Source organism: Pomacea canaliculata, linkage group LG11 (assembly GCF_003073045.1).
Source record: "Pomacea canaliculata isolate SZHN2017 linkage group LG11, ASM307304v1, whole genome shotgun sequence".
Lineage (NCBI taxonomy): Eukaryota > Metazoa > Mollusca > Gastropoda > Architaenioglossa > Ampullariidae > Pomacea > Pomacea canaliculata.
In genome coordinates this window covers 8,958,173-8,972,104 of record NC_037600.1, presented here as the reverse complement: position 1 = coordinate 8,972,104, position 13,932 = coordinate 8,958,173, and the positions used below count along the sequence as shown (strand labels likewise).

Sequence of the window (13,932 nt, the reverse complement as noted above, 5' to 3'; positions counted from 1 at the left end):
GGGCCTCACCAGGCTTTCTGTTTCCGAGGCGATGAGCCCGCTCAATGTCCTCCGTACACCATGACTTTTCCACACAAAATTCGTTTAAAAGGCATATCACTTTAGAGCTACACTCAGCATAATTTTCGCCAGCCGTTTCTTTAATGCCAAACATTTTGAGGTTCTTTCGTCGAGACGCAGCTTCGAGCTTGTCCATCTCCATTGTAATCTCACCCAGTTTCTCTCTTAACAATTTATTTTCCTCGGTTAACACGTCAATGTGTCTCTTATTTTCTCAAATCTTCACATTGACCGAGTCAATGCTGTCTTGGATCCCGCTGATGTTCCGCACCAAGGACTGGTAAAATGTTTGTATTTGCTGTGAGATTTGGTGAGTGATGATGTCTCCGATACCACGAAGTTGGCTGTCTACAGAACAGACAAAAGCGGACTGTGACTGTTCCAAGCGGGACAGAGAAGTAGAGAGAAGGGCGAGACTAGATGATATACTTTGAATCGTGGGTTGTTCTGGCTCAGGGCCGGCACAGGTAGGGTTTTCGCTGTCACTTGTGGCAAGCTGTACAGGGACAAGTGTGTCCGTTAACGAAACGTCAGGTACCGTGCAGTCACTTGTCATCTGATCAGCTGCATTTGGAACATGAATTATTTCCTCGAGGGGTCCGGGGTTCAGTTCAACATTTCCAGAACACATCAGCAGACTAGATATGATGATAGCAAGCAGCACACATTGTGCTCTCTTAGTGCTCACCTTGCTTTGTTTGACTGCGGCAGCCGTCGCCCTTCGCTGCATGAAGTAGACGTATCGCCACAAAAAGCGACCACAAAGCACACGAAAAGTTGAAAGTTCCGCAGGCATGACCAGTAAATATGTATTACACACAGTGGAATTCACAATTTTAGCCTGGGGTGATTTAATGTAGTAGAAATAATGCAGATTTTCCAAATTTCATCGGGAGCGCTCAGAAACACGTCTGACTGCGCCTATGAGTTGTGCTCACCTCCTGGTTGCAGGGGTGGAGGCGGGGAAAGGAAATTAGCACAAAGTTGTTTGGTATACAGAGGTTGATACAGTGCAGCAAAAAGCTGGATAATCCAAGATGATTTTCCAAAAATGAATAAAACAAATATCCAGCAGTTCGGCATTCCAAATTCCAACGAGGAAACGTAGCTGCACAATTCTGCCATAATACTCCAGGAAATTCCAGGAAATTCACAGGGCACAGAAACACAGTTGTCACCTCCTTGAAATATGCTAGCATTTAGTTTTGTTCTCTCTGCTTCTACCCCGACTCTTTCTGTTGCTGTTTTTTTCGATGATGTTATCTGAAGCCTTCATTCACCCATTGTTCTTCTGTACAGCTTCTGAAGATAATAAAATATGGGAAAATTGGGATTTGTAAATTAAAGAAGGTTAATAGGTTTACAGATTAAAAACAGATTTAAAAGAAGTCTTGTTTCAGTTCTATGGTGCTTCTGCTTCTTCCCCCATGTCTTTCTGTTTTCAGGTGTCTTTAAGCAAGTTTCACACATGGAAGCACAATTGATTCTGACAAGAGTTTAAAAAAATGTTGAACTGTGGAGCTAGCCATGAAAAGTGTCAATTTATATTATACAAAAATAAGCATTTATATCAGCACCTCTTCTTTTTGGTTCAAAAAGTGTATAAAACAAATCATATTTCTGTAACTTAATAATAATAATATATACCAGTGATGCACAACCTTTTTCGGCCTGCGGGCCATACACATTTCCCGACAAGCATGTCACGGGCCGCTTCACCTCAAAAATACAAAACAAAAAAAAAAACAGAAGAAAAAAATAGAGCAGATACCATTTTTATTAGAAACAAGTTGTACTTGCCGTTAATTATGTAGTAATTAGTGAGATATTTGAAGTTGTTTACCCAAAACCAACTTCTGAATGTCCGGCTGCATCGTAGAGACAGCAAGTCGGAGCACTGAATCAAATGTTCGTCCATCGAAAAAAAAATTGAGAGACGCCCCTACGTAGGGATAAATACTTCTTCTTCCCTTTTTTTCTTTTTTTTAAGGTCTTTTTTTATTACTAACATGCCGATTTCCTGCACTGTGGGCAGAAGTTTCGCGGGCCGGATATGGCCCGCGGGCCGTAGGATGGGCATCCCTGATAAATACTAATATTTATACATCATTACTTACTGCATATCATGGTCTGCACCTTTGAAAGCCCCTTGAAAGCCACCTACACAAGAGAGGCTTTTGATCTGCAAATGCATTACAAAACAGTAAACACATCTGTCGCAAACCTGGGGCGGGGTCGATCCGTAGATTTGGTAGGGGGTACGATTTCTGTCACCGGTTCAAAACACCGTCGATACCCCCACCAAATCCCGTCGACATTTACCGCGTGCTACCAAACTAAATTGCTTATTAATTATCAACTTTTAGTTAGCTCGAGCACCCAAGCACGCATAACCCCAATGGAAGAAAACTCAAGACAATTTAGTGCATTAAAAGAACGTTATTAATTATTACCAAATGAAAAAAGGGAGAATACACATGAAGTAACTTTGTAATAAGTTGTTCCCCCTTACTTGGCCGGTTCCCTAGGTCGTCCCGTTCCCAATTGTTTCCCCTTACGTCTAATGTGTCCAGATAACTAATGAGTCACTGTTCAATTAACCTTAAATCTAATCACACACACAATACACTACTTAGCACAACACACTCACTCGTGGCGTTCTTGCTCTGGTCTTGCCTTGTGTCACTCCGGCTTTTTCGTCCCTTAAGATCTGGGCGTTGATTCAACTGCAGCACCGCTCAGGGACCGACGTTCCTTCACCAGATACAGCTTTTACCGGTTTCATCAAACGGCTGCCGTACTGAAGCACTATACACTCCGTTATAGAGCGGGTCAACGCACCTCTGAAATCAGCAGTTAAGTCGACACACTTCTCAGGCAGGATTGCAGTGAAGACTTTAAACAGCTTTGAGCCGACTTCAGTCAACTTTACTCCACAAAATGCATGCGAAAGACCCAGTAGCGTCAGTCACGTCCCAGAAGTTTCCAGCCCAAAACGCTGAACTTGCATCTAGATCTTTCTGTCCTAAACCCCGTTCCATTGGCCAGTTATGTCACCTGACATACCACAGCCAATCACGCCTTCACCAGATGCAGCTTTTACCGGTTTCATCAAGCGGCTGCCGGTGCTGAAGCACTATACACTCCGTTATATGCCACCTGACATACCACAACCAATCACAAAGACCCAGACGCTGATGTCACTCTCTAGAAGCTTCTAGCCCAAAATGCTGAGCTTGCATCTAGATCTTTCTGTCCAAAACCCCTTTCCATTGGCCAGTCATGCCACCTGACATACCACAACCAATCACGCCTCACAGCCAACACGAGCTTAAGCTCCCACACGTATCCGCGTAAATGATGTAATTTCTAGAGAGAGAAACCACGTCATTTCTCAGTAAAACAGATGTACAAACCCACACTACAGCCTTACCCCTACTCGTAGCTATTTAGAACACAAAAGTATTTGCTTCACTAGTCGGAAATCTTTCGTATGAAATAATAAATAAGATATGAATTGCATTTAAACTTCTAGATCTTCTAGATCTAGAATCATGAAGTGTTCGCATATATATGCTTTACCTCGGTCTCTCGCTTTTATATAAAATCGGTTATTTCGTTGTTCTAGGCCTATTCATCTACAGCGAGCTTTTAAAAACAATATGAAGAATATTTAATCAATACACTTCTCAAGTAATTTAATGAATGACGCGATTATTAATAACTAAATTTTTTTTTTTAATGGGCATATCCTTGGCTATGTGAAAATTGTCGCCTTGTAGTCGCGAACTATAACATGAACAGGATAAACAAGAGCAAGAGGTAAATAAGATCAGTGCCTTTTTTAATGCATTCTTCTTCCAAGTGCCTTGAACAAATCTTGGCTGTCAGTAGATTGAAACTTGTGGTCTGATCTAGCGGCCTGTAGCATGAATGAGAGCCGCTCGCCACTAATTGTCTTGATCTGTCGATATTCCTAGCTGCTCGCGGAAGCGGAAAAAAATTTACACCGAACGATTTGATACTTGCATTTACATTCTACCAGCAGCAGTATCAACCGCCTTTTGTGCGTTTCTTTATTGATGTTACTCTTGCAGACTTTGCTGACATAGCCATTGAAGTAATTCGCTAAACCATGGTAGGCTTCTTCAAAAAGGGGCCCCTGCATCAAAATTTACATGCACTATCGTGTGACGATAGTCCAATTGGGGCTTCCTGCATATGAGGACTGATGAATAACAATTAAAGCTTGCCCTGTCTGCAACAGACTATGACAAAAATGACTGTTAAGAGCTAAGTAGAATTTTGTTTTTATGAAAAGATTGCAATAATTATACTACCTCACTGATGCCTATGATACAAGGATTGGCATACATACTTGATCTTAATTTTTATTTTTATACTCCACTATTTTTAATTGTGATGAAGTGAAGACAAGTTGTTACAAATTACATGTAAAGACTTTCATGCTGAAATGTAATGGATTTCGGCAGAATCTGATGTCGTTTATCCACTTTGTTCACACCAAGATACTGTAGATCAACATTGTCAGCAGTCCTCAACATGCATCAGTTGTCCCACATCATTTTTAGTCTTAGTCATCAGCCATCAAACAACTTTTCTCGATTAATTATGCTTCTCTCCTTTCCTTCATACTGTTGTTAATTTTATGGTCTTCCTCTCTTAATTATCCAAGAGCACAATTCTTTAAGTTTATTTTTTGCAATCTTCGCTACCTGAAGTATTTAATTTTTCTTATTTCTTCACTGTAGTCTGGTCACCAGTTTGCAGAGCACAATATGATAAAAATTCATTTTTTGTTGAAGATTGAACCAGCAAATAAAAAAGAAAACACCAAGTATATGGAGTGTTATCATCCAATGTGTGTGCATTTGCATCTTTGTTTCTGATGGATACTTTCTCTTCTTCCCATCCATTTTTTTGTGGAGTATTATTTCTGAAAAATATAATAACCACAAATTCTGAAACCTATTATATATACAAGTAAATATCAATGGTCTGCCACTCTTTCATTCCTCATGTAATCAGTCTTGGCCTATTCTGGGGAGAATATATAGCCCTGTAGAAACTGACCCTTTTGTAATTGGCTTGTACTGTGGGGATAGAAAACCCGAAGATGTTAATATGTTTTTACAAGACCTTGTAAGGGATATGACAGAATTACAGCAGGGGCCAGTGGAACTAGAAGGTATCCCTCAGTGTGTACAGATTAATTTCTTGTTTTATCTGTGATACACCTACTCGTGCGTTTGTAAAGCAAGTGAAAGGTCATTCCAGCTATTATGGCTGTGAAATGTGTGTACAAAAAGGATTTTGGGATGGAAAGATTGTTTACCCTGAGCTTGGAGGAAAAAATGCTCCCCACCCCTGAAGTTTATAGTCTGACCTAATAACCCTAACAAAGTCTGTCCAGCCCACTTATATCTTAACCTCTTCATTGCTGTAAAAAGCTTGCGCCAACCTTTTTCCTTCACGATAGTTTATAAAGTGAAGTTATACTGGAGAGAGTATAGTTACACATTTTACAGGGATGAAGAGTTTGGTGTTAAAAGCAGAATGTTATCTTCAAACTAGAAATGTAGTCACTGCGTTTGGTTTAATGCATATGTGGTTCTTTGGCTGCCTTTAAATTCTTAAATGTTTCTGATGTAATATTTTATAATTTTGAAGTGACTTTTTTCTTGATATGCTGTCAGGATGGCAAAACATGGGAGGAAATGGAGATGGCATGCTAAATGGGGAAAGGTACTTCATGTTACTTCTAATTTTATGTACAGCCTGGGGAAAAAAAAAACTATAAACCTGATGGCTGTGTTTACTTTGCATGCTTGGGAGTACTGTTTGCTCAGGGTTAGCAAAGTTACTGTTTAGTATAATTGCTCATTGTATATGCATTAAAGTAAATAAAATTTAAAAAAATAGAAATTAGTCACATGATATACATAGGTCAGCCACCATTGTTAACAAATGAAAAGATGTTAGTATACGGCGCTAGGACAACTATGTATGAGCAAGGGAAAAACCCAAACATTTCTTGCTTTACACAATAGCAGAGTAATCAGCATGCCCCAGCCATACTGTTTGTAGCCAATTCTGCCCCCCCACCCTTTTTTTTTTTTAAAAGAAAAGCAAAGAGTGCTGAAAGTGTCGTGTTTCAAGGAGGCGGTGCAAGGTTTTAAATTTACGATCCTTTTTTTTTTGAAGCATCCACGTAAATGAAGTAAGAGCATATTTGAAAAGAGTTTTTTTTTTTCATAGACGCATGACTTCATCCCAGGTAATAGTTTAGCAAATCAGATCTTCGAGCGGCCATCACGACCCCATTATGTCAAAAGCGGTCAGGCCCCACAACATCTCACTTCGAGGTTCGTGAGAAGATCTGCGAGTGGGAATACAGTGGGACCTGTCTGAACAGCCCTCCCCTCCCCCTTCTCTCTTATTCGAGTCTGCAATGAAAGATTAATTGATTGGTTTTTATTACAGACTATACACACGATCACATGTATAACAGTAAAAGATTTACAGTAGTATCCAGAGCTCTTGTTCGGTATTAAGGTTGATCCCTATTTTGACCATATTTATAACAACATTTCAGAGACATTTTGATTCGATTTAGGAATGGCGCTTTAGAAATTTACACCCATAAAAAACATAGTCAGCTGTCGACGCCGAGTTTTTCCAATGCCCCTGATGTAACGCCGAGCTGTTTTAAGAAATACAAGTTTTATTCTTATTCATACCATTCGCTGATCTGAAGCTAAATTTTTTACCTTTAAAATATAGAAAGTATTTACCATGACGTACATAACTTTTTTTTATACAAGGAAATCTATTAATTTAATGGTGAGGGTCAATGAACTAACGATATAGTTGAATTTGAGTTCTGAATTTCTCTCTCTCTGACGTACATGATAGGTGAGTCATGGTCTTTAATGACACCTTAGATAAGTCACTTATGGTCCATGAAAAAAAATGCTAGGGCGCGCGCGCATATGTATGGGAGTATATGTGTGCAGTCACGTTTAAGTGCGTATATAGTGAATGAGAGCTACCTAAACATGTTTCTTAAATGACGCCTTCAAAAAAGTCGCTCGTGGTGAACATACAAATAAGAATGTATGCAGGGTGGGGGAAGCATTCTCGAGGGCAGGTGTAACGCAGGTGCAACGCTTTGCTCTTTACGTGCCGGCCATAATTTAAAAAAAAAACCCACTAAAATGTATCACCGATTCATTTAAGGCAGTCTTTTAATAATGTGTAACTCCTCACCATACTCCCATCTGCTCATTTCCACTTGCCTCTGTTCAAAGGGATCGTACCCGATGCTGTCCATGGTCCTGATCGAGCATGACGTCGCGCGAGTCCTCAGTCTAGAAGCACAGTTGAACCGAGTTCACCCCTATGTTCCCCGGTAAACACCATTTCTTTCTTTAAACTATGCAAGCACCAAACACAAAGGAGCTGCTAAAGATTCCAATGAAAAGGTTTATGTCATCTGCCGCGGGGGACACACACAGCTATTTCACCGTGTCACATACATTTCACAAACTGACAGCTTTTTTGTAATCAGTCGCACATTTATTTAACACCTACGAATAAATGATCGCATACTTATTTCATGTTTCATTCGCATCATGCTTTCTTCCACCCACATATTTCACCTAATCACGAGCTAATTGCACATCACGAGCTTATGTCACCCACGAGAGTACAAAGAAACGATCCCTAGGATGTCTCACACCAACAGATTGTCACGGTCACCTCTCCCCTTTGCTGGTATTGTTAGTAAGCATTTTGCCGCACCTGCTGCCACCCAACCGTCCCACTTTACTCCCCATTTGCCCTCAGAAAAAAAAAGAGAAAAAATCATCGTGAAAGGTATGGTGGTTGACAGACACGACATCCCGCAGACTGGTCCTCGACGTCACGTGGCCCTGGAGCGCCGCCCTGTAGAGTCGAGGGGAAGTAACCCCCAAACATACCGACGACAAGGGACACTACTTCATCTGTGTCGCAGGAGGCAGACGATCCTGTTTCCCGCTCTGTTTTTCGTATAAACACGCGTGAGTGCGTGCGCTTGTGGGGGAATCCACTGAAAAAGTTGAGTGGCGAGCTCTTTCATTCGTGTGTGACCAAAGTGCAGGGCTGCGTGTCTAGCTTGCCGTGAAAGAGGTGTGTGATTAACTGGCCCGACAAGTTTGTAAACTCCTTGCCTGACATCGCAGATCTTCAAGCGATTCATCGACTTCATAAACATTGCTTCGCTCTCCGTTATGGAATTATCTTTAGCGACGGTCTGAATCTGATGGTAAGTAGCTTGTGATTTAAGTGTTGTCATTCATTGAGTCTGTCAGTGCATGCTCATGTAGGTTCCACTGCGATGAAAATACAGTTGTACAGACCAGTCACTTTCAAGGCGATGAAAAGGAAGGAATGCGACCCAGCCCTGTGTACAGCACATCGTTCACTCGTACACATAAACAGTACATTCTTTCATGACGGGAATCATTTTATTGTGCCTGTTTGTTTTTTTGTTTTTTTTTTTTGTAAACAAGGCAGAAAATCGTTTAGAAAAAATGGGACAATTGCTATTTTAGAATGATTTTATTGCTGACGATACACATCTTTTCATAGATTATTATTTTTGTAGTCTGTTACATAATTTGTTATGTAATTTAATTTTACATTTGTCAAAAAATGGATACAAATAATTTGTATTTTTTGCGTAATATTAAGTAATTTTTCTGCACTTCTTTTTGCGTAGTTTTACCAACAGATTGTGTAAATCACAAACACGTACTCTCTAACTGTAGTTTTAAAATAAAAAGTAGTTTTATGATAGGTATTATATTAGTATTAACATATCAATATGTCTGTTATTATTGGAATTATAGGAATCTACGCATATTAATATATTTTGATGCTGGCGTTTAACTTTTATGACTGATATGGATAACGGATTCCTCTAAGTATAAAATGAATGTAGCTTGGTGAAAGGTTTATACACAGCATAATTCTCTGCTAAACTTCCCACCACTACGTATATGTGTGTGCGCGCGCGCACACACACTCTCTTGAACAACAACAACAAAAAAATCTTTTACGGGTGTTGTTATGACTCCCTCCCTATCTGCTCTCCCCTTACAAATAATTCAGAAGTGAGAAGATGGGTGGGCTGAATTTGATCACAGACGATTGTTTATGGATGCATAGGTTTTTATCCAGGTTGGTGGAACAAGTGGCTACAGAGTCTCTGAGCACTTCTCTCATTTTGCATGTCAAGCCGTTGTCAAAGCCCGCTGATTTACCAGTCATTCAATCAACAGCAAAAACTGCCCCTCTTCCCTCCAAAAAAAAAATAACGTTCACAAAAATATCAACAGACGGATATTAAAACTGCTGGACACACCCAGCGCGCGCAGGGAGCACGTGCCAGCACATGTGCGCTCGTGATGTCAGTGCCCCGGATCGAGGTCTCTCCCTCTACCCGGCGTCTGTATCTGACGCTGACCTACAGGCTCGCCGATTACCGTGTCTCTGTGGGGGCATGAATTTTTAACAGGAGCCGGGGACAAGACGCAACAAGGCTTTACCTTCGGCGTACTCGTAAAACAGTGATTCCCTTTTATCGAGATTACTGCATTTTGTTAAAGCTCTATATATTTCTTTGCTTGTCTCTGGCTCTCACTACCTTTCTGTTTTCTCTATATATTTCTCTACTTTTTCTACCTATATTTTTCTACTTTATCTACATTCATCTACTTTCTTTACATTTCTCTACCTACATTTCTTTAGCTGTATCTACGTTGCTTAAGATTTCGTGACATCACACACATTTTTTTCTACGTTTGTCTTTCTTTCTCCACCTTTCTCTGAAGTCTATATCTACCTTTCTTTACTATTTTTCTGTCAAACTTTCTTCAAGTTTATCTGCGTCTCTCCATCTTTCTCTACATTACAACTTCTGTCTCCTTTCGTAACCCTACCTGTTGCAATCTTTGTTGTCGCGATATCATTACTACTCAGTTTATTAAAAAATGCGAAGTTTTCTTTCTCGTGGCCCGGCCTCAAAATTCTAACGTAATTCTAACAGTGCGGCAGCCTGGAACATGCAAAAAATACCAGCTAAAAATTGTGAAAGAAATCAAAGACGACGTAAAATTCGACTATCAACGAAAGGGAAGTTTGGGTCCCATGTAGCAGATACTAATTGCACTGCGTTTTTGTGCGACTGTAAGTATGCAGATTGTGGTGGGGTACACAGTAAATGTTCACAAATCTACCGTTTTGCGAGCAGTTAGTATCGTATCAAATGCGCTTGCAGGCCGTGCCCAAGTGCTTTACATTTACCTACCAAGCGGAGACAGGGGATATATCTATATCCTCTTCGAGAGTGGCTCATCATACCACAAACTCTAGCTCCAGATACTCAATATAGGCAGATAAAGCGGTTGTGGAGGAAAAAAGGCGTATCAAAACTTCACGGGAGTACTGTAGATCCGCCATTTTCAAAACCGGTAGATGCAAATCAAGGTAGATACAAATCAAAGTAACGAAGTACAAATGCGGAAATTATACAAACATTTCGCAGTCATCATAAAAAGTAGGGAGAGAAAGCAGCGTGGCCATCTTGTTCACCGCGTAAGGCATTTGTTCCTAGACTTTAAACACGCATGTAAAATTGAAATGATATATTGGTAAAAGCTGCTGCATAGCAACTGACAGAACGCACGCTGATTGAACGTGACGGTAGTAAGAAATATTTTATGTTAAATGTGTTTAACTAAAAGTAAAAACGCTTCTAACATTTTTTTAGAAGCGTGTGTACAACACACTTAAAACTATTTTATAAAGCGCTTTTAACTAAATGTACTTAGGCCCTCAAAGTGTTTTGATTTAGAAACGTGGATTACAGGATCTCGCTTCCGCCATGTCTATAGATGTTTACAGGGCTGTACTATTTTGTCGGACATAGCCTCAACTGCTGATGGTGTGAAACTTCGGGGCTTTTGCTTTCGTTCTCATGCAGCTGTTAATACTTTCTACTCGATGGACTAGTTTCCTTGCCACATCCCCCTCCCCTTGATCTACGTGAGTCAACAAGCGTAGACTTGACCCTCTGATCTCGTGGTGAACAATGGCGGCTCCTGGTTCATTCATTTTCTTCACTGCCATTGTGTTGATCTGAAAGTCATCTGTGTGTTGGCCGAAAAAATGGACATCTGTGTGCTGTTTTGTAAAGCGCTTTAAGCCCTCCATGATAATGGAGGAGGCGCTATATAAATAAATATTTATTTTGAATGCCAAAAACCAAACTCCTTTTCACTCGCTCTCCCCTTTCCGACAACTCTTTAACATCTTTCTTGTTGTTTTACTTTCTGTGTTTTCAGGTCTGTCTTTCCCTCTGTAGCCTCGGTGAGTGTGTGTTTGTGTGAGGGAGAGATAGTGGTTGGGTTCGCAGTCTCCCTTCGCGTGTTTGTATGCACTAAGCGCACGTCATATTTCTTTGTGTCACATGACTGAAAGATGAGCAGGCAATCCTGAGTAGCACGCGACCACAAAGAGACCTATATTTTTAAAGCTGTTTCTTTCTCCGTCTCTTTCTAAAGAACAAACACACAAAACAAATTCTTGTTTTTCTTGCCTCTTAATGGTGACGTGTAATTTGCTACATTTAGCTTACGCGAGCCGTGAAAACAAAACAACAAAAGGCGGGGGAAAACAATCGGCGAGATTTAAATATATATACTTCGCAAGTAAACCAGTTGTGACGTCAAATTTTATTTATAAGGTCATGAAAGTAGAACTCTGCTTACTGCTACATGCGTTGGTTGCTTGTGCTCGAAAACGCCAAAAGAGAACATTATGGGTGGACAAAAACCTTTCCTGCCAGGTGACACACTTCGTGACGAAACTTCAGTCTCCCTGCGCGAGCACCTGTACTTCGTCAACACCCCTGCCTTTCGTGAAAAATCTTTTCAATGTTGACTTGTTTAGTCTCAAGTTCTTTTTTCCTTTTTGAGGGCGGAACTTGCGTTTGTCGAACAGAGGACGCCATCTAATTATATACCGTGTGTCGAGGACATGATATTTTCCTTCCTCTAACCATTACCTTGTTGATAACCAACGTCGTGATAGTCTCTTTTGTCTGCTTACGCCACCGAGAGGACGTTTTGACGGGTTATCTGGCATAGCTGTGAGACCCAACCTACCTTGGAAACTTGACAAAACTCTCCCAGAGTCAGCACGAAGAATAAAAGCTAACCGGCGAGCGCAACATTATTTTAATGATGCTGGATTTTGGAAAAGACTAAACCTTTTTTCTGGCGACTTCACAAAAATAAGCTTGCTAATTGGAAAGTGCATGTGCTCCAAAGTGTCTTATAAGATATAGCCATTACTCACAATAGCAGACATAATTCAGTTCACTCCATCTGTGGTTTTCTTTTTTATTTTGTGTTTTTGTTTTGGTAGCAAACTGTAATGACAGCGCTGAGCTAGCATTTTTGAAATCGCTGAATTCCACATTGGAGAAGACTTCGACCTTGCAGTAATATAACTTTATTTGCTGAGTAAAAACCAACTCCTTCCATCCCTTCCCTACACGTCTGACACTAAGATTTCAATAACTTTTCACCACTTTGGAAGGATTTCCAAGTTGAAACAAATGTCGCTTAAAAAACCAAAACGGGCTAAAATTATTTGAGCAGAGCAAAATCTTTCGCATCGAACGTTCTCAAAAATGCTATTCCGTTGACAGATTTAGGTAATATACTAAATCTTTTGCAAAATTAGGAAAGGTCACCGCATATGCGCAGTAAGCAAGGTAGGAGGTGTGGGGCGGGATCCAATCCAGCATACGACCGAAGCGATGCGGGTCGGGGGTACGGGTTTGAAATCTTACTCCCGAGTGATAAGAGCACGTCTGGACATTTCTCAAACTCCCCCACTCCATCCAGCTTAGGTACATCTGCATACGTTGGATACCTGTGCTGGAAAACGCCAAAAGACAAAAGAGATCATTATCGGAGGACAAGAACACCTCGTGGCTAAATTTGAGTCTACCTTCGTCAACATCCAGACCTGCCGGCATTTAGCAAAAAGCCATTTGCATGGTGGGGTGTTTTTTCCCCCATAATTTTCCTTTTCGAGGGCTGCAGTTTCGTCAAACAGGCGCCGCCATCTAATTATATACCGTGTGTCGAGGACGTTGTCTCCTCCCACTAGCCGTTGCCTTGTTGACAACCTGCATCTTTATAGTCTCCTTTGTCTGCTTACGCAAGCGAGAAGGCCGAGAAAATGAGATGAAGGTGGGGAGGAGTGGGGGGAAGAAGGTGTGTGTGTGAGAGAGAATACCCAACAGATGGAAGTGACTGAAAGTTATCTCCCTATACTCTTCGCCAGAGACGTACGCTCTCAAAGAGTCGAGGAGAGAAGAGATAACAGGTGAGGCAAAGGGTGGAATCCCTTATTAGACGCCACAGACATAGAAGGAAGACCTTACCTGGCAGTATTATCTGAACGCGACTGTACTAGGAGTTAATGGAGAGGGCCAATGTACTTCAAAGATGGTGATCACGTTTAGAAGTTGGGCACTGCACGCTTTGATTACAATATATTTCTCTTAGCAAAGGTTATTCGCTCTCTCTCTCTCACACACGCACATGCGCATCACTTTATGCGAGATGCGTCGTGTGTGTCATGGCACAAATCCCGTGAAACATGTTAGAGTTTGTCAGTTTGTTTTTGACGTTCGGTGGGTGGGTGAGATGGGACACGCATTTGAAAGGTGTTGGGAGTGAACGGTAGATTGGCACAGGCAGAAGAGTGACCGTGAAGACAATCCCTGTC

At 41.0% G+C, this 13,932-nt stretch overlaps 1 protein-coding gene and 1 long non-coding RNA gene across 4 annotated transcripts in view; one reads left to right on the top strand and one right to left on the bottom strand.

Annotated features, from left to right (window-relative positions):
* Positions 1-327: 327 nt before the first annotated feature.
* Positions 328-3,494, bottom strand: LOC112575115. The gene is made up of 3 exons (XR_003101566.1): positions 2,711-3,494; positions 2,178-2,242; positions 328-1,362 (listed from the first exon to the last, which is right to left on the bottom strand). It is a non-coding gene; the product is annotated as an uncharacterized LOC112575115 (long non-coding RNA).
* A 4,501-nt stretch (positions 3,495-7,995) lies between these two features.
* LOC112575112 (neurogenic locus Notch protein-like) overlaps positions 7,996-13,932 on the top strand; it is a 50,526-nt gene continuing 44,589 nt past the window's right edge. Inside the window, exon 1 of one of the 3 annotated variants that reach the window (XM_025256697.1) lies at positions 7,996-8,389. The gene's annotated coding sequence lies outside the window, so the exon portion shown is untranslated. The remainder of the gene's footprint in view (positions 8,390-13,932) is intronic. The other 2 variants (XM_025256696.1, XM_025256694.1) reach the window with 2 other exon arrangements.